Source organism: Arvicanthis niloticus, chromosome 1 (genome assembly GCF_011762505.2).
Source record: "Arvicanthis niloticus isolate mArvNil1 chromosome 1, mArvNil1.pat.X, whole genome shotgun sequence".
In the NCBI taxonomy this organism is placed as follows: Eukaryota; Metazoa; Chordata; class Mammalia; order Rodentia; family Muridae; genus Arvicanthis; species Arvicanthis niloticus.
The window spans coordinates 17,160,653-17,185,735 of NC_047658.1; the positions used below are offsets into that span (position 1 = coordinate 17,160,653).

General features: G+C 41.3%; 1 pseudogene across 1 annotated transcript; it reads left to right on the forward strand.

Moving 5' to 3' along the window:
- Positions 1-912: 912 nt before the first annotated feature.
- On the forward strand, positions 913-24,582 carry LOC117724732 (uncharacterized; annotated as a pseudogene). The gene is made up of 4 exons (XR_013109917.1): positions 913-1,044; positions 10,882-11,008; positions 11,192-11,252; positions 17,872-24,582. The product of XR_013109917.1 is annotated as an uncharacterized LOC117724732 (transcript).
- The last annotated feature ends 501 nt before the right edge of the window (positions 24,583-25,083 follow it).

A 25,083-nucleotide genomic window follows, 5' to 3' on the forward strand; every position in this document is an offset into this window, starting at 1 on the left:
GATGATCCAAAGGCACAGGATAAATATACAGTAATATCTATTACAGATTCAATATGTGTTATACATTATAGTGTACTTAATAGATTAAGGTAATCTGGGATTCTCAATGAGACCCATATAAAGAAAAGTATACTCATTAAGGGCCAGCTGACATTTTTTCCTTTTCTGTCAAAGCTATTAAACATTTGGGTGTTTTTTTTGTTGTTGTTTTTGTTTTGTTTTGGTTTGGTTTGGTTTTTTGGTTTTGGTTTTTCGAGACAGGGTTTCTCTGTGTAGCCCTGGCTGTCCTGGAACTCACTCTGTAGACCAGGCTGGCCTCAAACTCAGAAATCTGCCTGCCCCTGCCTCCCAAGTGCTGGGATTAAAAGTGTGTGCCATCACTGCACAGCTTGCCCACCATTGTTAAAAGGTGAAAAGTAGCTGCAGTTTACCTAACTTAACCAGGAAACCACAGAACAAAAATCTTAGTGTTTCCTAAAAATCTCTCTTTGTTACTATTCTGGGCACCTTTCCCCTGTGGGCAGGATTTTTTATTTCACTGCAATTTGAATAATAGGCCCTTCAAGCTATCCACCTGCTTTCCAGGAGGAAAAGGGGGAAGTGCAGGAAGAGAGAAGGGTAGGGTGTGAGATAACAGGCACAAGTGCTACTGAAATGCAAATCTCTCCAGATCTGGAAAAGGTCTAGCTCTGGAATGGAGCCTGGTACAGGAACCACCTTGCCTTGTCCCTTCAGTGCACTCTCACCCTACATATCAGGAAAAGGGTGGGCTCTGGACAAGAAGCACGGGCCAGGAATCATTATGCTGTGTCCCTTCATCACACTCTAACCTTAAGGGAGGTGCTCATGTTACTCAAGACCTGCTGGCCAATCAGGGCCTCCAGTCTGACCTGTCAATCAGAAGTGGAGGAGGGTGCTTCCGGATACCATACCGCTGGTTCAAGGCTGTAGCTAAGCAGGCTCGAGTGTTTGGTGTGTCCTGCTCTGTGTGCTGCTACTGAGTGATGTGAAAGGAGTTCATGCGAGCTCTGAACCCGCGATATGGTGAGTATATGGCAGCTGCTTCCAATGGGAAGGGGCAGACGATTGAAGAGCTGGAGCGAGTGTGGTGAGTCCTCCCTGGGGCTGGGTGGGAACCTCAGCTAGATGTGGCCGCCTGTGAGGTTGTTTGTGGTCTTAGCTGCTCCCAGAGCCTGGAGGTGACCTCTGAATAACTTTGCCCTGGGGCTGCATCTGCGCAGGCATTTGGAACATGGGCTTGTGTGTTGAAACATTCTTGGCAAGATGGCAAACACAGAAACGTCTAGTTTCTACGGTATCTTCTACAATTTTTGCACTTTGTTTTAACAATATGATGTAAGATATATTGGAGTTAATATGAGAACATTGTAAATGTCCCTCTCGTCTTGGTAGCAGTCCAGTATTAAGCTGTGCAGCACTGTTTTAGACTCCTCCGAGTTTATCCCATTGTATAATAGTGTCTGCTGACTTCATACATGTCGCCCTTTCCCCTCCAGGAAGTAGTGTAAAGATGACATTCTTTGGATGCTTACGTGGCATAAGATATAGGTGTTATAGACTTCCCCATCCCACCGTTTGTACTTTGTACCTTCTGCTCTACTTGTATTTTCATCCTTTGGGAACGTCCACTTAGGACTGTGTCACAGTTTCAGGTCTCTGGTATACTTACGTACTTCTGGGGATGTCTGTGCTGTGTAACTCTCCCCTCTGCCTAAGTGGCTAGACGTGCAGGCTTCTGTCCCTATTGAAGTTGTTCGAAGTGTAACCTGGAGACTGAAGGTAAAAGAGACTTAAGGATGATGTCATCTGTGCAATGCAAAATCTGTTCTAGGCTGGGTCCCCTTTGAGCATTAACCAGAGCTGGATGCCTGCTATTACTAAAGAGATAGTTCTTTCTTTTTGAAAATTGTTTTATTTGTTTACCTTCCAAACTTTGCCCATGTTCCTCGTCCCCCTTCTAAAATTTCTTCACTCCATCCTCCTCTCTTTTGCCTCTGAGGCGGTGCTCTCCCACTTTAATCCCCTTACCCCATCCCCCTTCCCTGGGACATCAAGTCTTCCAGGATTAGGCTCCGCCTCTCTCAGTGAGGCCAGACAAGGCAGTTCTTTGCTACCTATGTGCCAGGGACCAGTCCGTGTGGTTAATGAGATATTTCTTTTTTTATTTGATATTTATTTATTTTATGTGAAGAGGACATTTGATCCAATTACAGATGGTTGTGAGCCACCTTGTGGTTGTTGGAATTGAACTCATGACCTCTGGAAGAGCAGCCAGTGGTCTTAACCCCTGAGCCATTTCTCGAGCCCCAAATAAATATTTGTCAATTAATGTTCTCATTAGTGATTTCTCCCTGGGAAGGGATATGAATTCTAGAACAGCTGCATCTTCAGCCTTTTAGGAAAACGTTTCTGAGACTTGCTCTGTTGACTCAGGTGTCTTTGATCCCAGTCTGTTGCTCCCTAGGGCAATGGCCTTGCTTTTTTCTTCATTAAACTTTCTATATTCCTACATTAAAGGGCCATGGCAAAATAGTTTTTAAATGAACCACTTTGCTTCTAGTTTCTGGCTATTATGAATAAGGGTGCCATGACCATAGTGGAGCGTGTGTCCTTGTGATATGGTGGAACATCTTTGGGGTATATGCATAGGAGTGGTACCACTGGGTCTTGGAATCTAACTTTTCCCAGTTTTCTGAGGGACCCCCAGATTGAGTCCCAGAGTGGTTGTACACATTTACAATCCTACCAGAGATGGAGGACTGTTCACCTTTCTCATCATCCTTGCCAGCATGTGCTGCCCCCTGAGTTTTCAATTTTAGCCATTCTGATTGATGTACGGTGGAATCTCAGGGTTGTTTTTGTTTGCATTTACCTGATGACTAAGAATGTTAGTCTAACTCTTGTATGTTGTTTTTATTGGCAGTGATGTGTGTGTGTGTGTGTGTGTGTGTGTGTGTGTGTGTACTTTTGGTTTTGCTGATAATGTGAGATTACTTATTGCCTGTGTTTTCATGCATATAGCTAAGCTCCTTGTGCTGGATTTTTCCTTCCCTTGCCTTCTATAGGGCTGTATTTGTAGATCTTAATTTTTTCATTTATGGTGACTGAAGTTTTCTAGGTTTAGTAGTCAGGGCTGGCTTTTGTGGTTTCATGGAACCTGCATCCAAGCCCTTCTGGCTTTAGAGTCTGCTTTAAGAAGACAGGTGGAATTCTGGAACACAGAGATATAATAAGGTACTTAGTTTGACCCCCCCTTTTGAGTTATTCTCTCTTGTTATATATGTTTAGTGTTTTGATTATTACATAGCAAACGGACTTTATTTTATGGTACAATTTATTTAGTGTAGGATTTTTTTGTTTGTTTGTTTGTTTGTTTTGTTTTTTTTCGAGACAGGGTTTCTCTGTATAGCCTTGGCTGTCCTGGAACTCACTCTGTAGACCAGGCTGGCCTCAAACTCAGAAATCCACCTGCCTCTGCCTCCCAAGTGCTGGGATTAAAGGCGTGCACCACCACTACCCAGCTAGTGTATGCTTCTTAACATCCCCTTTAGGCTAAAAAAATATTTTTTTCTGTTTTTCTTGAAAATACTTTTTAGACATTTGAGCTGGCATCCTTAGCTATTCCTGTTATTCATAGATTCTGTCTCTTGAAATACAATAAAGTTCCTGGATATTTTGTGCTAGAACTTTTTTTTCTATTTAACATTTTCTTTGACCAGCGTATCCATGTCTTCTATTATATCTTAAATGTCTGATACTCTCTCTTCCATCTCATTCTGCAGGTAAACTTTGCCTTTGTAGTTCTTCTTTACAGCCCTAAATTGTTCATGTCCAGGATTTCCTTAGTCTGTGTTTTCTTTATTGCTTCTATTTCCAGGTTAAGGTCTTGAACTGTTTTACTTTTTTTCTTCAACTCTTTTTTTCTTGGCTTTATTTAAGGGGTGTGTTGGTTTCCTCCAATAATTTGTCTTTTCCAGGCTGTCTTTAATGGATTTGTTAATTTTCTGAAATTGTTTGATTGTGTTTTCCTGGATTTCTTTAAAGAATGTATTCATTGCCTCTTTAAGAACTTGTATTGTGGCTGGAGAGATAGCTCAGTGGTTAAGACCACTGGCTGCCCTTCCAGAGGTACTGGGTTCAATTTCCAGCAACCACATGGTGGCTCACAACCATCTCATAATGAAATCTGATGTTCTCTTCTGGTATGCATGATATATATTAAATAAATAAAACTTTAAAAAAAGAACCTGTATCATCTTTATATAGTTGTTTTTAAGATCTTTTTCGTGTGCTTTCAGCTATGTTGGAATATTCAGAACCTGCTCTGATAGGATAGCTTGTCTCTGTTGCTGACCTGTTTCCCCTGGTGTAAATGATTATCTGCCTATACTGGTATCTAGACATCTGGGTTTGTGGTGATTATAAGTCTAGGTTAGGATTTCTATCTTGTTTGAATGGGAGTTTTGTTCCCTCTATATTCTCAGAGAGTGTATTAGCTGAATGTTGTCTATTTTATTGGCTTACTTGGCTGTTGTGTTCAAGTGGGAATGCTTGCTGGTATTGGAGGCTTGATGAAGAGGAGGGCAGGGATATGTATGATCTTAGTTATCCATAGGAGGCATAGATGAGGCGGGTGGTGATGTTGCCTCTTTTATTCTCTTCCAGTGCTAAGGACAACTGTGAATATTGGGTCAGGGGTAACTGATAGCATTGGTAGGTCTGTGAATAGCCTACTGGCTTTTCTGACAAGCATGGCATGTGATTGAACAGAAATGAGGTAAAATAGGAATGACAAGTAGGGATGGTATATATTATCTACAGAAGGCATAAACAGGGAGAGAGGAAGCTTCCCCTAGTATTCTAGTGCTAAGGGTGACTAAAAATATAGTCATTGGTAACTAATACTAGGGTAAGTCTTTGTACAGACTGCCTTGTCTTTGGGTAGGCATGGCCTGTGGTTAAGCAGACGTTGTCTGACCATAGTTTGTAGCTGGGACACAGAGATCAGCGGGAAGGGATATGTATTAGTCAGGGTTCTCTAGAGTTACTGAACTTATAGAATGTGTCTCTATATTGAGGAAATTTATTGTGATGACTTACAGTTTGTAGCCCAACTACCCCTACAGTGGTCAGCTGTGAATGGGAAGGCCAAGAGTCTAGAAGTTTCTTAGTCCCATGAGGCTACTTGTTTTAGCCATTATATGGGAAGGTGGGATTGTCTGTGATATCTACCTAAGGTACCACCTGTAGAAGAGGAAGCTGCAGCACTTGGGCCAACCATGAGTACTGGGTCCCAGGTAACAGTGGGGAAGGTCTGGAGGCATCCTGCCTTGTCTCATACCCAACATCTTAATACTGAGACCTCAGGTTTCTAGGGATCACTTATTTACTTCTTTTTTTCAGTAAGGTTTTTTATCTGCGATAAAATTTTTTTATTTATGAGATTAAAAAGTACTGTGTGGGCTGGACAGGCCATTCAGTAAATATTCTTCTTGGAGTTGTACTGAATTCAGATATCAACATTCAAGTTAGGAGGCTTATAAACACCTGCTATGCCAGATCCAGAGTGTCTGACAAATTCTGTGTGTGTCACCTGTACACACATGGAAAGCATTCTCTCTCTTAGGCACCATTTTGCTTCCTATGATTGATGATGATTGGATATAAGTCTACACCAAAGGAAGGAGATGCACACTTTTAAAACTAAATAAAAGATAACAGATTATCCAGCTAAACAACTTGTTTTGTTCTTTTGATAATCTGTTATCATTCATTTAGTTTTTAAAAGTGCACATCTTCTTCCTTTGGTGTCTAAGTGATCCTAACAGACACCCTTTTCTTTTGTTTTTGTTTTTTTTTTCCAAGACAGGGTTTCTCTGTGTAGTCCTGGCTGTCCTGGAACTCACTTTGTAGCCCAGGCTGGCCTCGAACTCAGAAATCCACCTGCCTCTGCCTACCAAGTGCTGGGATTAAAGGCCTGCACCACCACCGCCTGGCAAAGCATGTCCTCTGCCCGTAGTCACCAGGATTCAAGCCTGTGTGGGGAGACCCCAGTGGATTTCTAGTCCATCGCCTTAACCACTCGGCCACTACTACTGGTCACCCTTTTCTTTATCATCAGAGAATGAGATAATTTTAGTAGTCAGAACTACTTTGTTCAGTTTTGAAATATTAGAATGCTTTAAGGAAATCTCTCCAGTCAGAATAACCCTCTGCCCATAGTATATTATCTATCATTGGTAAAGGAAAGAAACAGAGTGCACGGGTGAGTGCTGGCCAGTGATTTCTTTGATTTTGATTTGACTATAATCCTGTGGGTTATTGTTAAAAGGACTAATGTATTTATAGGCCTATCTTGTGTCTTCTTTTATCAATGGTGCCATCTATGTTACGTTATTTTATTAACTCTAATATAATTATATTGTTTCTGTGGAAAATGACAGGCCTTTACTTTTTTTTTTTTTTTTTTTTTTTTTTTTTTTTTTTTTTTTTTTTTTGGTTTTTTGAGACAGGGTTTCAATGTATATAGCCCTGGCTGTTGTCCTGGAACTCACTCTGTAGACCAGGCTAACCTGGAACTCAGAAATCTGCCTGCCTTTGCCTCCCAAGGCCTGGGATTAAAGGCATGTGCTACCACTGGCCGGCACCTGTTTTTGTACTTTGAAATTTTACTATATTATGTTATTAGTTCCTTGAGTTTTTGTTGTTTTGGGGACTTTCTGTAGAGAAAGTTTTAGTTTACTCTTTTTGATTCTAAAAGTTTGCCTTTTCTCATTTCTTGGCACATCTTTGTTTTCCAGTTATTGGAGTTTTCAGTGCTTCAGTTTTTGCTATTTAAGTCAGTGATATGCTCAACATACTGGGTTTTTTTATGTATGTGAGTACATACACTGTCACTGTCTTCAGACACACCAGAAGAGGGCATCAGATCCCATTACAGATGGTTGTGAGCCACCATGTGGGTGCAGGGAATCGAACTCAGAACCTCTGGAAGATCAGTCAGTGCTCTTAACCACTGAGCCATCTCTCCAGCCCCTGTTTTCTTTTTTAAATTATTACATAATATTGTCTCCTTGTCCTGATTAGCTTCAGTTGTCAACATTTCATCTGAGGGGCCTCAGTTGAAGGTGTATCCATCAGAATGACTGGTTGCTATGTTTGTGAGGCTTGTGTTGATTGGTGATGGATGTGGAAAGGCTCTTCCACTGAGGGTGGAAATAGCCATAAGTAAGTGGTCCTGGTCTGGATTATCTAGATACCTGAGCATGAGGCAGTGACCAGACCAGAGAGAAAGCCAGAAAGCAGTGTTTGCCCATGGTTTAAGTTCCTTCATTTGGTATCTGGAGTTTATATTTTAAGCTCCCAAAGTGATGAAGTATGATCTGACAGAATCCGGCAGATAAACCCATTCAGTACAAGAGATGCTTTTGGTTAGAGGTTTATCACAACAGCAGAGATTCAAATTAGGAGGAAAAATGTGGCTTAAAGATTTTTGTTGCTGGATAGAACCAGGGAATTTGTCTCTTTGATGAATGTGGAAGATATCAGGACTTTAGGTGGCCGAAGTTGTACACAGAGCTTACTTGGCCATTTTTTTTTTTTTTTTTTTGAATGACCTGGGTAATTGGAGTGTTGATGGTAATGGAGATAGAGGAATTTGAATCAAAGGCTGTCAGTTTAAATACAGTCCAGGAAAATTAACCTAGAGATCATTTGTCTGATATTTTTACACCAAATCTTTCCTTTTCTACCTATGCCCTGAGAAATTGAGTAAGGCAAAATTTAAAATTAATGGGCTGATTTCTTAGATGGAATGTTCAGCCTGTTCGATGGTTATTACAAGTGGCTCATTCACTGGTGGCGCACGCCTTTAATCCCAGCACTTGGGAGGCAGAGGCAGGGGGATTTCTGAGTTCAAGGCCAGCCTGGTCTACCGAGTGAGTTCCAGGACAGCCAAGGCAATACAGAGAAACCCTGTCTCGAAAAACCAAAAACAAACAAACAAACAAAAAACCAAAAAAACAAGTGGCTCATTCACAACTAGAGTGAAAAAAAGGAACTGGTGGGGCAAAAGGGAAAACAAAGTGTGTGATTCCTGGATAAAAACAGCACTAGGTACTTTCAATGGCAGTCAAGTGCTGAAACAGGCAGGTTTTTTCAAGGAGGTTATCACCATTGAAGAGAAGGCCTTGGCTTTCCATTGGAAGCCTAAGAATGTGCACAAAAGGTCACACTCTCCTACTATGACATTGATTAATGTAATGAGTAGACAAAGTGACTCAGAGTCCCAGGAATCAACTTTATATAAAACCTGTTACAACTGTGGTCCAAGCATGGCAGGGTCCATCACAACTTAAGAAGCCAAACTTGGCAGGATCACTGATGTTGTACTGGTTCTGGAAACAAGAAAGATGAAAAATAAAAATGTAATGTCATGAATTCTTAGTGTGTGGTTTTGGTTGCTCACTTATTCCAGCCATCTATGTTTGACAGAGTCAGAGCTACACTAAGAACACTGTAAGAGTTCCCTGCATGAAACTGAGGTTGAAGCCTGACTCACATTTTGAGACCACAAGATATTGATCTATCTAAGTGATGAGACATCTGCCATGTTCAGCTGTGTGTAGGGAGTGGAAGTAACCAAAGAGAAAGATTTATGAAAGTTGAAGGAGTAGGGCCATCTAAGTCCTTTGAACCTGAAGCTGCATGAGTCTAGAACTACAGGATTTGGTGTTTGTCCTGCTGGGGTTCTGTCTTGCTTTGGTTCAATCTTTACTCTTTATGTACCCATTCTTTTCTATTGGATTGGGAATATGTATTCTGTGCCACTGTATGTTAGAACGATATAAACTGTTTTCTGATTCTACAAGATGTGTCAGTCCAGAGATTAATTTGAGTGTCATAAGAGCCTTTGGACATTTGAACAGGGTACAAGTTGTTGCAGAATATGGAAATCACTAAAGTTACACTATCAGCGTTTTCATCATGGGATGACCATGAACTTAAGAGTTATCAGAGTCAGAATGCAGTCAATTGAATGAAACATCTCCCTGTCTGGGATGGTGTCTTTGATCACTCATTTGTCTTTAATAATTTTTTTCAGGGAGTTTATTGAAGCTGGTGTAAGAGGAGCCTTTCTAGATGAAATTCCTCATTGAGGATAGGATTAGAGGATTGGAGTGTCCATAGACCCAACCCATTTTGTGTCTACTGTTTTGTGGTTGAAATTGATCAGTCAGCTTCCTTCTCATGCTGTCACCATTGTAGACTCTATCCCTAAATCAAATACAATAGTGTTGAAGCAATTCCATTCAGTTCTACCTGATTCTGCTATCCTAATGTTTTTGGGTTTTGTTGTTGTGGTTTTGGGTTTTTTTTATTTTTGTTTTTCAACACAGGGTTTTTCTGTATAGCCCTCGGTGTCCTGGAACTCACTCTGTAGACCAGGCTGACCTCAAACACTATCCTAATGCTTTTATAGTTTTAATTTTGTTGGTTTTGTTTTTGAAGATAGGGTTTCTCTGTGAAACCCTGGTTGTCCTCTAAGTAGGTATAGAGACTAGAATGGACTGAAATTTAGAGATCTACCTGTCTGGCTCTTTTGGGCTAGGATTATATATGGGTCAATATGCCTGACTTTATTGTTTTATGATCTTGGAATGTATGTTTTTGCACATGATAAGCATGTGCTGTTGTTTTGTGTTTCACTCACATCTTGAATAATGAAATTTGCCAGAAAGTATTATTCTGATTCCCAGGATGGTGTGTATTCCTGACATTAATACTGCCCGATCCTTCTGATTCATTTGATTTTAAGAGTGAGACATTCTTCATACAGGTTGTGTTTGTTTTGAAATTTTTGAATGACTATGAATGCATATGCACCTCTGTGTTTCTGGTCCTCACAGTAGTCAATAGACAGCCTCGGAACTCCTGAACTTGGAGTAATAAATAGTTGTGAGCTTCCATGGTAAGTACTGGCAATTGAGTCCTGTATCTAAGACCAGCAAGAGCTATTAAACACTGAGTCATCTCTCTGCACTATGTTGTTTATTTATGGTCAACATTTACATTGCTAATGTTTTCATTTGTTCATTATAACTTTAAACTTCTGTTGTCTTTAAGTAAGATCTTATTAGTATTACAGTTTAAACTGGGGAATTTCAGATTCGTGGAATATGAGGACAGAACTAAGTGAATGTTTCATTCTTTGTAGGAAGTTTAATGAAAACCTCTGAGGTTCTTTCTTTCTTTGGGTTTTTTTGTTTTGTTTTTGTTGTTGTTCATAGCTTTTGTTTGTTTTATGGTAGTTTTTTGGTTTTTTAATTGATTTTTTTTTGCAGCAGAGACAGGGTCATAATAGGTAGCACTGGCTTTCCTGGAACTTGTTTAATAGACCAGGCTGTCATCCAAGTCAGTGAGTTACACCTGCCTCTACTTGGTGAGTTTTGCTATTAAAGGCATGAGCAAATACACCTAGCTTGCTCATACTTTTTTGTAGTTTCTAATTGTTTATGCTGAATTCTCAATGGTGTTAATTTGCTTGACTCTCTCTCTCTCTGTGTGTGTGTCTTTTCTCTTTCTCTCTCTGGGTCTCTGTCTGAATGTCTCTGTTTGTCTCTGTCTATCCATCTTTTAATTGGCATTTCATTTGCTAGGCTATATGCTCTTCAAATGCTCCAGCAATGGCTGGTGATCCTCATAATTTGGTTTTCTCCTAAAATGATGTCATGATTATAGCAGGATTTCTCTGTTGTGGGCTGAGTGTGAGAATCATCAGAATTATAAGAATATGTTGTCAATGAGGTATTCATTGCAATGTTGTTACTATCACGGTTTCTTTTGTATGGGATATTTTAGGATGCATTGACCTATGATGATGTTCATGTACACTTCACTGGGGAGGAGTGGTCCTTGCTGGATCCATCTCAGAAGAGACTTTACAAAGATGTGATGCTGGAGACCTACAGGAACCTCATTGCTATAGGTAAATCTGAATTTTCCTTTGAATTTTAAAATAAGGTGGGGGAACAACTGATTTCTTGGTTATCGATGCTCTTCTGTATCCTTGAATGGGAATGAGGAAGAATGAGGTGATTAAAGCATGCATGGTTCTAAAGACTTATAGACTAATTTCCAATAATATTTATTTTCTGATACTATATTTTAGGCTACAATTGGGAAGACCATAATATTGAAGAACATTGTCAGAATGTTAGAAGATATGGAAGGTAATTTTTTGTGTGAAACCTGATTTAAATGTGCTTTTGAAAGAAATTTAATGTGTTCTTGAAGTTTTAAAGATCAGTAACAGTGTAAATATTCACAGCTTTAGGATTATGGTGACTATTAAATTCTCACAAAGGCAGGTCCCTCGATGTCAGGCGGCTGATTTGTGCTTGCAAGGCATTCCTCTCTGACAGTATTTCTTCAGATAGAACTATTTGAATCGTATCACCATTAGAGCTACACTGTAGAACTGCATTTCCATGTACTTTCACACCACTCAGATATTGCCAAGTGTATCCACACTGGATAGGTGAAATGTATATTTTCAAATTCTTCTCATGAGCAAATAGTCCATAGTAAAGCTGCTGTTATTCATATACTTGTCTGAAATTTGCTAAGTTCAGTGAGAGGGGAAGTTTAGGAGAGTTAAGAATGTTGTGGAGAAACCTTAATTCCTACCCTACACTTCATGTCTGTGATGAAGAAAAAGTCAAGCTGTGTGAATGCAAGGAGGAAACCCTTCATTTGTTATTCTTTTAATAGGTATATGATATGTCATACTGGATAGTTTACATGAGCATAAGGATATTGATAGAAGCAGAGTATCTCTCTTTCCTAGGACTATTTATTAGATGATATATGGTAGTCTCCACTTTGAGGAGACTTACTGAATTTGATACTAGTTTGTAATCACTTAGTTTCTCAACTTCACTTGAAATACAACCACAAACATATACTGCAGAGAATTGCTATGAACGTTGGGAATGTTTATCCTTCACTTTTCAAATACAGTATAACTCACAGTGTAAAAAATTTATGAACATAATTACTGTAGTAAATCTGTGAATTCTTGCAGTTTTCTTCAAGTATCTGAAAAACTTCATATAGAAAATGTCTGGTATAAATGTGAGTCATGTAATAAATGTCCTGACAGTCACAGGTATCTTTAATGATGCAAAACAATCCACAGTGAAGGGGAACACCAAGACTAAACAATGTGATAAGACCTTTGTGGGGAAAAAAAAGGCTTGGGGATCCCGCGGTTCCTCCTGCCATGCTGTGGGTAGTCGGCTGGGAACGCTCTGGGTTTCTCCAGCTGGAAGTTGGGCCCGGCTGTTCATTAACTAAAAGTCTCTCCCTGGCTCCTCACAGTTCCTCATAGCGGCGCAGCCCCAACACACGAGGAAGCCCTTGGGTTTCCAAAACTGGTTTATTCACATGGCGAATTGTGGACGGATCTGGATGCATACTCCCTCAAACCCAGGATCGACCTGAGTTAAAAAGGGGAGGGGACAAGGGGGGAGGGGCTGGGGAGGAATGTTTAATTGGCTCCACCTCTGGCCTTCAGGTATGTAAATCTCTTTAGGGCCTGTTCACGCCCTCCACCTGTGTACATGACTGAAGGGTGGAGGTGAAATGGAGATTAGACCTTGTGTTAGGCCCAACATCCCACCCTTTTTTCTTTCATAAAAGGAGGGGCAACTCTGTGTTAATGAGAGATGTGGACCACATGGAAGTAGTTTGGAGTCCCAGAGTGCGGGGAGATAATATGCCGTCCCTGACAGGCAATGTCCTGTTGGGTCTCCTGGCTATCTCAAACCCAGCGCTCTATCAAGGGGGCCTAGGAACAGGGCTAAACATCCTACCGTCCCTAAAAGGGTCTCCGGGGTTTAAAACCCGTTCAACCAGGCTATGTCCAAACCATGTCTCCACGGCCCAACATCTCACTGTTTTTAGTGAAAATTTTGGATGAGGTGGTCAAAATAAAACACTATGAAGGCCAGAGGGTGTAGCATAACCAAGTCAAGGGTAATGGGAATTGAGGGTAGGGTTTGGAAGGCAGGGAATCATTGAAACAATTAAATACAGATTGTACAGTTTGAGGGTAATGACATCTGATTAATCTAAATAGACATTATGTTTTCCTCACTAACATGTAACTTTAGCTATGTGACTTTAGCAAAAGAGTTCATTTGTAGCTGGAAGGTCTGGATCTGTCTTCTGTAGTGAGCATCTCTGGGTTCTGGCGTGCATCTCTGGAGCCTGGTGTGGGTCTCTGGATTTCAGCATGTTCTGGGGTCTTCAGTCAGATGAGACGACTGGAAGAAGGCAGCTTAGCAGGTTTCAGGAGGTGGCGCTGTCTCTGGATCTCAGCGTGTCTCTGGAGTCTGCAGTCAGATGAGGTGGCTGGGAGAAAGCAGCTTGGCATCTCAGGCAGGTTCTAGAGGATGGCTGGACTCTGTTGGATCTGTGGGTATACCTGTAGGATAATCACAGGAGGGAAGCAGCATCTCCGGCAGGGAGATGTCTGTAGGCTGGACATGGGGCATTAAATTGCTTGAGAACAAGCACCTTATGGCCTGTCGTTAAGATCCTGGAAAAGCAAAGGTGTTTGAGGAAATTTAGTCTTAGAAGGTATCTTGGATAGCTGAGGGAGAAAAACAATGTTAATTTTGTATCTGGGATTGGCAGCAACACTTTGCCTGTAAAAGAAATTAGTTGTTAATTAAGACTCAAGATATGGTGATCAGCACGTTGACTTAACTGTGGAAGGAAATTAGATGGCTTTTAAACCTTGAAGAAATTATAAAGGTTGAAAAATAATGTTGGACATCTATCACAAGTATTAGAGAGAAAAGGCAGCATTAAAATAGAAAAAATAACAAATTTTTGGTTGAAAAAACACAAGCATTGTTGTTCTAGGTGTTTCTGTTAGGAAGAAAAGGAAAGGTTTAAAATTTTTGTTGAAAAACAGGAACGTTTGTTGCAGGTCCTCCTGTTGGGGAAAAGCAGTATGGCGGTTTTAGAAGCAGTGGGGGGAGGGGCCTAGCTCTGCCATGTGGCGTCCGGGTGTTCTGGCAGAGAGGACCTGTATTCCACCTTTCTTTTTATTAGAAATTTTAATTGTAGAGAAGGATCAAAAAGCTAACTTGAAGTTTATAGGGAGAGATACCTAGGCTTGATAGGAGAGCTAAGAGTCAGAGAGTGAAAGGCTATAGGAATCTCTCACCTAAGGAAGGAGTCTTAGGAGGGTCACAGCAGGCACTGTGACTTGAAAGACTGCTGTTGTCTGTGAAGGAGCCCTCTCTGTGGAGCTGGGGGATGGGCAAAGTGGAGGCTAGGGGGTCTGCCATCTTGCCCTTGAGCTGGAAAGCACATGGAGAGGGAGAGACAGAGAGAAAGAGGAGGGGTTAAAGTAGAGAAGTTGACCAGGAACACATGGAGAAAGAGTGGGGCCTAGTCTTTTGAACTAGGCAGTAGCTAAAAATTAGAAGAAGCTAACAAGGAACACGTGGAGAAAGAGGGGGGAGACAGAAAGAAGCCTGCCTAGTTTTGTGAACTAGACTGGGAATTACTCACTGTCCTGGAGTTTCGCGGAGAGGTTTTCTGTGGGCAATAACTGGGGAGAACACTCTTGGAGCTGGCTCTACCACCTGTAGCTGGCTCTACCACCTGTAGGGAACGATATGGGCTCGTGCGTGGGTGAGCGGGTCCCCTGCGGAACCTCGGGCGGTAGGTTGGATTCTGATGGACCAGGAGTTGTGTTCCCTTGAGGACTCCATCTTTCATCTGTCTAATCTCACCAGCATTATGGGGAGGTCTACGGCGCACAGCATAGTGGCTCCCTTCTACTGGAACTCCATCTGGGCCAGTCACATTTGTTGCTTTAGGACCCCCTTTTCCTGTAACCACATCAAACTCTACAATTTCTCCCTCCCCCACACTGCGCAGATACTTGTGTGGATTATTCTTTTTGATGGCAGTCTGGTGTACAAACACATCTTCTTTGGTGTCATTTCGGTTTATAAATCCATATCCATTTCTGACGTTGAACCATTTGACAGTGCCAAGGACTTTGGTGGCGAGAACTTTCTTCTCCGAGTCCTCGCTGCCCACGGGAGCTGAAGAGGCCGGGGCGGGTCTGGGGGCTGCGTCTCTGCCAGGGCTCCCCGCGAGGGGCGCGGCTGGCGCCGGGGCCTGGGGCGTGCCGCTGGCCGCAGGGCTCTTAGGCGCAGGGTCAGCGGCCTGCGGGAGCGTGGTGTCGCAGGTGGTGGCCTCGCCCGCCTCGCTCATGCCGCCTCTCCGCTCTCTCCGGGCACTGGTTAGCGCGGTGGCGGTTGCGGCGGGGCCAGCTCGCAGCGGGCGGCTCGGGGGCGGGGGACGCGCAAGCTCAAGGTCTCGCTGGGTCTCCCGGCCCCGAAGATGGCAGGTTGTAGGGCATTCATCTTTCCAATGTCTTGTCTCCCCACATTTGAGGCAGATTTTTTCTGTTTTTATTGCTGCCACAAATGCCTGAGCTATGGATGTAACCTGATTTGATGGGGTTCCTATTTCTCTGGTTGCTACAATCCACCTATCGTGATGCTCCTCCCGGAGACCCTGGCAAGCTAGTCTAGACTCGGAAGTCATGCCTTCCCAAACAATGGTTTTAAGAAGAAGGTCCCTAGCTGTGGGGTTGGAGATTTTTCTTTCTAAGCTCATTTTAGTTCTGAGAATAAAATCAGATAGGGATTCTCCAGGCTTCTGATGAAGGGAGAGCAGGGAGTGGGCAGGGTCTTGAGACCCTGAAGGTGGAGTAAGCCTATTCCAGGCTTGAATGGCACAGAGGCGGACCTGGTCATAGTAGCCTGTTGGCTGACTTGCCTGTTGTGCCCCAGTAGAGAAATCTTCCTGGCCAAAGAGTTCTTTAAAACCCCATGGAGTGTCATCTTCCCTTCCCTGGTTTTGCCTGACTTGCTGAAGACACTCATCACGATAATACGCCTCCCATTCTAGAAACATTGGATCAGGAAGGGCAGAACGGCAAATATCTCTCCAATCTTGGGGGGTGTTTAAGTTGGCAATATGGCTCTGTAGGAGCGATTTTGTCCACGGTGCATGAATGCCATCTTCCTTCACTGCCTGCCTGAGTTCTTTTAGGTCGGAGGCTTGGATAGGGTGCCATTTAAGTGGTTTAGTTCGAGTGGGGTGGATATTAACTGGGAATGTTCGAGCAGTTTGGGTTTTATCTATGGATTTTGAAGGACTGCTACTTTTGCGGCTAAGAGGAGGGGGAGGGGACTTATCTCTCTTTGGTTGGGAGGTAAGAGGGAAGGCAGGGGAAAGCTCCTTTGGTATTTTAATGAAGCCTTGCCTTTGGATGGGGGAGGGAGGGAAAGGAGGAGCACATGGTTTCATTTCCTCCAAGGCATAAGGGGGAAGGGGTGGGTATATGGATTTTATTTCTCTTATTAGTTGGGTAAGGGCCTCAAGGTCTGAAACCAGGTGACTTTTGGGGCCTTGGTTTTTGGGTTCATTTAACTGAGGGGCCCCAGGAGCTGTGTTGTTCTCAGTCTGTCCTATTTTCGATGGTCTTATACATTGCCGAATTGCAGCTAAGATCGGCAAAAACTCACAAGGGGGTTTTTTATCTCTGTTTTTGATAAGGGAAGCTACTTTGCTCCAAGAGTCTGGACTGTAAATATTATCCTCTGCCATGTATGGTGCTATCTGAAGGACTTCCTCCCAAAACAAGGAGGCTTGCCTTTTGCCTATTCTTATCCCGTGGGTCTTTAGTAAAGAATATATTTGCCTGGATTGGGGTGAACATTTACGTGAGGTGGAGTTTCCCATGATAGAAAAGAGGAGAAACGCCTTGTCCAATGGGAACGTTCCCTTGGCCTATTGGCTTTGGGGGATTCCACAATGGTCCAAGAGCGCCAAGCCTTCCCGCAGATTTAAGAACTGGCAGCCGCCCTTATGGCTTTTAAATGGCTGCTGCGTCACCAGATTTCTTTTTGTTTTAGAGAGAGTCTAGATAGAGTCTGTGCCAACGCCCGTTGCGGGCTGTCGGGATTTAAGCAGAGGCCAGGGAAGCTTTGAACCAGCACCAGAGAGTGGCCCTGGCCAGGAGGTAGCAAAGGCTCCCTTGGCTTACTTAAATCCACGCGATGGCTTCCGACTGAAACACAGGAGGAAAAAAAACAGATTTCTTGTTTCAAGAGTTCGGGGCTTACCTTTCCCGCGGTATCAGTAGCTGCGTGGTTGTGTGGCTTCCAAGGCCCCACGTTGGGCGCCAGATGTGGGGAAAAAAAAGGCTTGGGGATCCCGCGGTTCCTCCTGCCATGCTGTGGGTAGTCGGCTGGGAACGCTCTGGGTTTCTCCAGCTGGAAGTTGGGCCCGGCTGTTCATTAACTAAAAGTCTCTCCCTGGCTCCTCACAGTTCCTCATAGCGGCGCAGCCCCAACACACGAGGAAGCCCTTGGGTTTCCAAAACTGGTTTATTCACATGGCGAATTGTGGACGGATCTGGATGCATACTCCCTCAAACCCAGGATCGACCTGAGTTAAAAAGGGGAGGGGACAAGGGGGGAGGGGCTGGGGAGGAATGTTTAATTGGCTCCACCTCTGGCCTTCAGGTATGTAAATCTCTTTAGGGCCTGTTCACGCCCTCCACCTGTGTACATGACTGAAGGGTGGAGGTGAAATGGAGATTAGACCTTGTGTTAGGCCCAACAGACCTTAAGGTCTGATTCTACTTTGCAATTAGACCAAATTGTAAAATTAATTCATACAGATAAAAATGATTCATCAGTGTAATGTATGTGATAATACTTTTACATGTTCCAATTATCATTGCAGGCGTGAAAGAAGTCCTGCTGGAGAGAAACCCTATGAATATACACCATGGGAGAAAGCCTTCACATATCACAGTCTTCGTCAAAAGCATGAAAGAATTCAAACTCAAGAGAAACCCTCTGAAGGCTTTCAACAGAGTGAAGCCCTTGCATGTCATAGTAGTCTACAAATACATAAAAGAACAGATACTGGAAAGAAACCCTACAGATGTAATCAATGTGATAAAGCCTTTTCACAACCCAAGTATCTTCAAATACATGAAAGAACACATACTGGAGAGAAGCCCTACAAATGTAATCAATGTGATAAAGCCTTTGCATATCACTGTAGTTTGCGTTTGCATAAAAGAACACATACTGGAGAGAAACCTTATGAATGTAATCAATGTGGTAAAACCTTTGCACAAAGCAGTCATCTTCAAATACATAAAGTAGTACATACTGGAGAGAAACCCTACAAATGTAATCAATGTGATAAAGCCTATTCTCAACAGAGTCATCTCCAAGTACATAAAAGAACACATACTGGAGAGAAGCCTTACAAATGTAATCAATGTGAGAAAGCCTTTTCACAACACAATAGTCTCATAATACATACAAGGACACATACTGGAGAGAAACCCTATGAATGTAAGCAATGTGGGAAAGCCTTTGCACATTACAGTACTCTACAATACCATAAAAAGAATCATACTGAAAAAACCCTATGAATGTAATCACTGCGGTGAAGCCTTTGAAAATCACAATAGTCTCCAGAAACATAAAAGGAATCATCTGGGAGAGGAACCCTATGAAGGTATTTAACATGGTCAGTGCTTTGCACATTTCTGTAGTCTTCATCATCATGAAAGTTATTCATACTGCACAAAAACAGTATGAACAGAAGAAATGTTGTAAAGCTTTTGCACATCATATTTCTTAATGTAGAAAAGGACAGATATTAGAGAGAAATCCTACAAGTATGATAGAAGTGATAAAGCCATTTCACAATTCAGGAAGTTATCCCTGAATACATTTTAAAAACATACTGGTGAGAAACACTACTATGAATGTAATCAATGTGGTAAACCCATTGCATAACATGGTCAACCTTGAATACAGAAAAAATACATACTAGACAGGAACCCTATGAATGTAAGCAATGTGGTAAAGACATGAAATCATTCTTACTGGAGAGAAACACTGTGCAGGTATTCAGTATTGTGAAGTCTTTGCAAGTCACAGTTGTCTCCAGATACACAAAAAAATAATGCTGAAGAGAAACCCTACGAATATAATTGACGTGATAAACCATTTTTACAACACATTTGTCTTTAAATACCTCAAAGAACACATACTGAAGAGAAACCTTGTGAATATAAGCAATGTGGTAACACCTTTTCATTTGAGGTCAATGTCAACTATGTAAAAGAATATATACTGGAGCAGCCTACCCACAAATGCAATCAGTGTGATAAAGCCTTTTCACATAACAGTCATGTTCAAAGGCATGCAAAGAATCAGCCTGGAGAGAAACCTTATAAATGTATTTAATATTGTAAAGCCCTTGGACATTTCTGCAATCTTCATGATCATGAAGACATTCATACTGGAATGAAACTGCAAGTACAATGTGGTAAAGTCTTTGCACATCACAGTTATCACCAAATTCAGAAAACAACACATACTGGAGAGATCTTATGGATGGATTCACTGTGGTAAAGCCTTTGCACAGCAGAGTCATCATCAAATGTATAACAGAACACACACTGTAGAGAAACCCCACAAGTGTAAGCAGAATAATAAAGCCTTTTCACATCACAGTCATCTTGAAAGGCACTGGAGAGAAACCTTATAAATATATGAAATATTGTGAAGCCTTTGCACTTTAATCATCATCATGACAGTATTCCTACTGGAGAGAAGCCCTGTGAATGCAATGTGGCAAATCCTTTTATCACTAAATGCACAGAAGATCATATACTGTAGAGAAACCTTATGAATGGACTCACTGTGGTAAAGCCTTTGCACATCACAGTACTCTCTGAATACATACAAGAACACATTCTGGAGAGAAACCCTATGAATGTAATCAATGTAATACGACATTTGCATGTGAGAGTAGTCTTTGAATATATAAAAGAGCACATATGAATGTTTAGGAAGTGAAAGAATTCATAATGAAGGGAATCTGACTATGAAGGATTTAGTAAAATCATTATGTTCAGCTACACATGATTCTGGAGAAAAGTAATCTGACAAGTGTCAACTATCTATTCAAGCAACAGTGTTCTTTATTTCAATTGCACCTGCAAACTCATGTGGATAAAACCACTATGGATTTATATTTATATTTCTTTTATATTTCACACTTCTCTTTATTTACACACAAAAAAACTCATCCAGGTATAAAACTTTATGGGTGTATTAATGAATTTTCTGTGGCATCCTATAAACAGTTTAATTTGGCTTTCAGTTCCACACCATCAACGTATCATTACATCAGTTGTCAGACATGGCAGCTAAAGGAGAAACTCAGAGCTCACATCTTCAGCCTTCAGCATGTAGCAAGAAGTAGGAAGTAACAATGGCATGTGGATGTAAACTCTCAAGCCCACCCCCAGTAACATAATTTATCTACCTCAGCAGCCTTTGCTATATCTTCCCAATGATAAGATCAGCGTAGAAGAATTGGTTTCTCTAACTGCAAACATACATTCTTGTTGTGGTAAATCTCTGACCCAAACACGTCCGGTCAAGGAAAACACAACTTAATATTTATGATTATAAACTGTAAGCCTTGGATTGGGCAGATTTACCATTGTACTACTCTATTCCCCAGCTATGAGATCCCTTAAAACCTGAGGTTTTCTAAGCCATGTTCTTCTCTTCCTCCTTGTCCTTTTACCAACGGCTCCAATGGCCCTCTCGCTCTTTCGGCTCTCTGTTCTTCCTCACCACTCCTCCAGGCAACTCCTCTTCTCCCCTTTTTCGACTCTTCCCCTTTTTCTCCACCTCCCCTTCTTCCCAATCGCTGGCTCTAGCCTTTATTTTTCAAATTTAATTGGACAGATGGTTCACAAGATTCACTCCTCCTCTGCAGCCCCTCCCAGGAGTGGAAATACCATGAAAACAAAAGGCTGGGGCTATCCACAACACTTCCCCCTTTTTGTCCAATTAAAAGACTCTTTTCTCTCAGATATAAATTGAACACAAACTATATTACCATGTCGTAATTAAAGTTACAGTACAAGATAGGCCTAATACCCACTCCATCATTTTTGTTAACTAAATAGAACCTCTGCCATCTCTCTCAACTAAAAGACTTAGTTCTGAACCTGGCTTATGTCCTGTCTTCAGAATGAATGTCAGCTGAAAACCATCCACTCAGATCTTTTCTCTCAAAGTAAATAGCCAGGATTGGCTATGAGACTATAAGTTTTCAACCCCGTCAGAAATCCAGAATGACCAGGTTAACTGAAAGTATGGGAAGCACTAAGCATAGCTTCTAAAACTTAGCCAATTTATGGAGACCGCTGAACACCTGGGAAGCCCCTATACTACAGAACGTTGGAGCATCAAATCTTCAGCCTTCTGGCCCAGAATCATCTGACAGACCTTAATGATGCAGAATTATTAAGGGCTGATTACTCTGTCTTGGCAGATATCATCAATCAACTATTCCACAAGTGTGTCTTTTTTCTGCACAGTATTTTGTCTGTAGATGAAAAGAGGCAATTCTTGCCTAGTGGCTGTCTCACCACAACTGGAGTAACTTCAAAGATGCTCAATTTCTTCTTAGAATCCAAGACAGGGAAGCTGTCAGGAGCAGACAGGTCTCCAATAAAATGAATGTTTATACAGGAATGCTTGTAACATCAATTCTGTGGACTTCTGACGTTTTTAAAAACCAACTATATAAAGCAATCTGAACTGTTGTTTGTTAATTCCTTTCCACTATTTCTAATTAAAATCTAGAAAACACCCTAACGGTAAGCTCTGAGCCATGCAATTGCTGTAGGCCCCTGACTCACAAGCCAACTGTCTCAAATCAGTTTTTTTTTTAAATATTTAAAAAGGACTGGGTCTAAGCCTTGTATTTCTAAATGAGTTATACAGGCACAATGCCTATATGAGAGTAAAAATATTAATCACACTTTTATATCAATAAGAAACTCACACCAGTGAAAACCCTAAATTTGTACAAAATCTATACCAATATAAGAGATTATAACTTCAACCTTGTAACAATCATAAAGATTTCTACCAATGTAAGATATACCTGTGTACTGTTTAACTTAAGAGTAAATTTGCTAACCTAACCCTATTTGTCTATTTCTATGATATTACTATATCTCCCCCCTTTCTTTCCTCTCTCCCTTTTACCTAAGAAGGAAGGATAGAGAAGAGGACAGGAAAGGTAGAAATCCCTGAGATTAAGCTCTCTAGCTCCCTCCCTGTCCGAAGCTACATTTGTAAAGTATTCTTTAAATGACAACTCATGTATAATTTCTAAAGTAACCAGAACCATCCACCCCAACATAAGGAACTGGGACGATGATCTCCTTTTGTCTGCTTCCAGTTGAATTGGGGCAAAGAATTCCCATCTGGGGGCCCAAAGGAAAATAGGAAAATTGGCTAGTCAAAGGAGAGCTAGCCGGCATCATTTGCCTTAAGTCACTATGTGCTGAGAAAGTTCATTGCTTACCTGACACGATGAATGTGACATGTCAGAAAGGCTGGACAGGCAATTTGGCTGTTCTGGAAAAGTTCTGGAAGCAAGTCCTTAAAAGAAATAGCTTCGATGTAGTTGCAGTAGAATCAAGCATGAAGCTGGAATAGAAGGTCCTGGAGTCTCAGCATCCCTAAGTATGAATCTTGCTATGTATTAAGTCATGAGAAATTAGTACCCAATTAAATGTTCTTGGCTTTGTATAGACATTTTAGTCCCAGCCAGTTCCAGAGCTGTCATAAACTCTGGAACAACAAAGAGACATAAACAACACCATATATGCATCACTTATTTGGTTGGTTGAGTTAGTCTCCCTTTTCTTCTGTGTCAACGAGGTCTTCAGGGGGTCTCCCTTTGTCATGTCTGATTTTTATCAACTTGGAAGGAACCCACAGCTTTTCTTTTCCTGTGGAAACATAGGCATAACCTCTCCCCCAGCGTAACACACTTCCCACTTTCCATTCTGACGTCAGAATATCCTTAATATAAACAGGTCAATTTAGTTCAGTAGTTTTTTCCACCATCCAATGTCTCTCAGCGGCTGTGGTGTTTTGTTCATTAGCATTCAAAAAATTTAGAGTTAATAATGCACTATGTAATCTATCTTTGGGGGTTCTTATTGATCCCTTTTGCCAATTAAGCATCTCCTTTAGAGTTCGATCAGATCTCTCCACAACTGCTTGTCCTGTAGGATTGTGTGATATGCCTGTAACATGTTTTGTATTATAATATGTAAAAAACTTCTTCATCTTATTAGAGATATATGCCGGACCATTGTCTGTTTTAATTTTCATGGGTATTCCCATAATGGCCATGACTTCTAACAAATGTGTAATTACAGAATCAGCCTTTTCTGATGCCAAGGCAGTTGCCCATTGAAATCCTGACTACGTGTCTATAGTATGGTGCACATATTTCAGTTTACCAAACTCTGTAAAATGAAAGACATCTATTTGCCAAATGTCATTTCTTTGTATACCCTTAGGATTAGTTCCTGTAGGCAAGGGAGTTCGGTTATATAATGAGCAAGTAGGGCACTGCCTCACAATTTCCTTGTCTTGTTGCCAAGTAATAGAGAACTCTTTCTTTAAACCTTTACTGGTGTTTTTATGGAATTCTGAAGCCTCTAGCACACTTCCTATCAATAACTGGTCGATTTCATTATTACCTTGTGCTAGAGGGCCTGGCAGACCTGTATGGGATCTTACGTGTGTTATATATAGTGGGTTACTCCTATTTCTGATAATTTGTTGTAGTTGAATAAATAGTGAGGTCAATTCAGAATCATCCTGAATACGTTCAGCAGTCTCTATGTGTAAAACAACCCTTTCTGCATATTGAGAGTCAGTTACTATATTAAGGGACTCTTGAAAATCTGATGCCAGGCGGTGGTGGCGCATGCCTTTAATCCCAGCATTTGGGAGGCAGAGGCAGGCGGATTTCTGAGTTTGAGGCCAGCCTGGTCTACAGAGTGAGTTCCAGGACAGCCAGGACTACACAGAGAAACCCTGTCTTGAAAAACCAAAAAAAAAAAAAAAAAAAAAAGAAAGAAAGAAAATCTGACAACACCATGATTATTGCATATAATTCAGATTTTTGAACTCACTTATAGGAACTCTCAGCCACCTTACTTATGTCTTCTGATTTATATCCTGCCTTTCCTGATTTACTAGCATCAGTGTAAAATGTAGGGGCTCCAGATCTCGGTCACCAATTTGTTGTGGTAAATGTTGTGGTAAATCTCTGACCCAAACATGTCCGGTCAAGGAAAACACAACTCAATATTTATGATTATAAACTGCAAGCCTTGGATTGGGCAGATTTACCATTGTACTACTCTATTCCCCAGCTATGAGATCCCTTAAAACCTGCGGTTTTCTAAGCCATGTTCTTCTCATTCTTGTTTTTCTCTTCCATGAATCAAACCATGATAAGGAAAACCTGAAGGTAGCCTTGTAATTCCCTAACTCTGTTTTTACTAGAATGAATACTTATACAAGAAAATTTCATAAGTAAAAATGCATCCATTTAATGATTTAATTTTAATTATCTGCTGTCAGTGTATTTTTATATGGCTTTGTGCATGTACTTGCTGGTTCTATACAGCCCCTTTGGTCATCTTGGAGCAGGAATTACAGGATGTCATAAAAATCCTGACTCTTGGTCCTAGAAATAAACTTGTCATAAATGTTTGACCATGCCACTAGCCCTGTAAATATTTGAAAGTGTTTCTTACATTGACATCAGGTAATAAAAACATACACGAGAAAAGTCCTATTTCTACAAATGATTTGGTAAAGATTTTGACATCACATTCAATCACCAGAAAAATTGTTGCTGCACCTCTTTTTCATAATAGCCTTGGAGCAAATAAATCACCATGTTCACACAAGTCTGATGGTTCACATCTCTACATGTGGTTCATATTTTGACAGTTTTGAAGTTGGTGTTGATGTGTGCTGTATGTGTGACAAATCCCTTTATTAAAGCTTATTTGATGGTCCT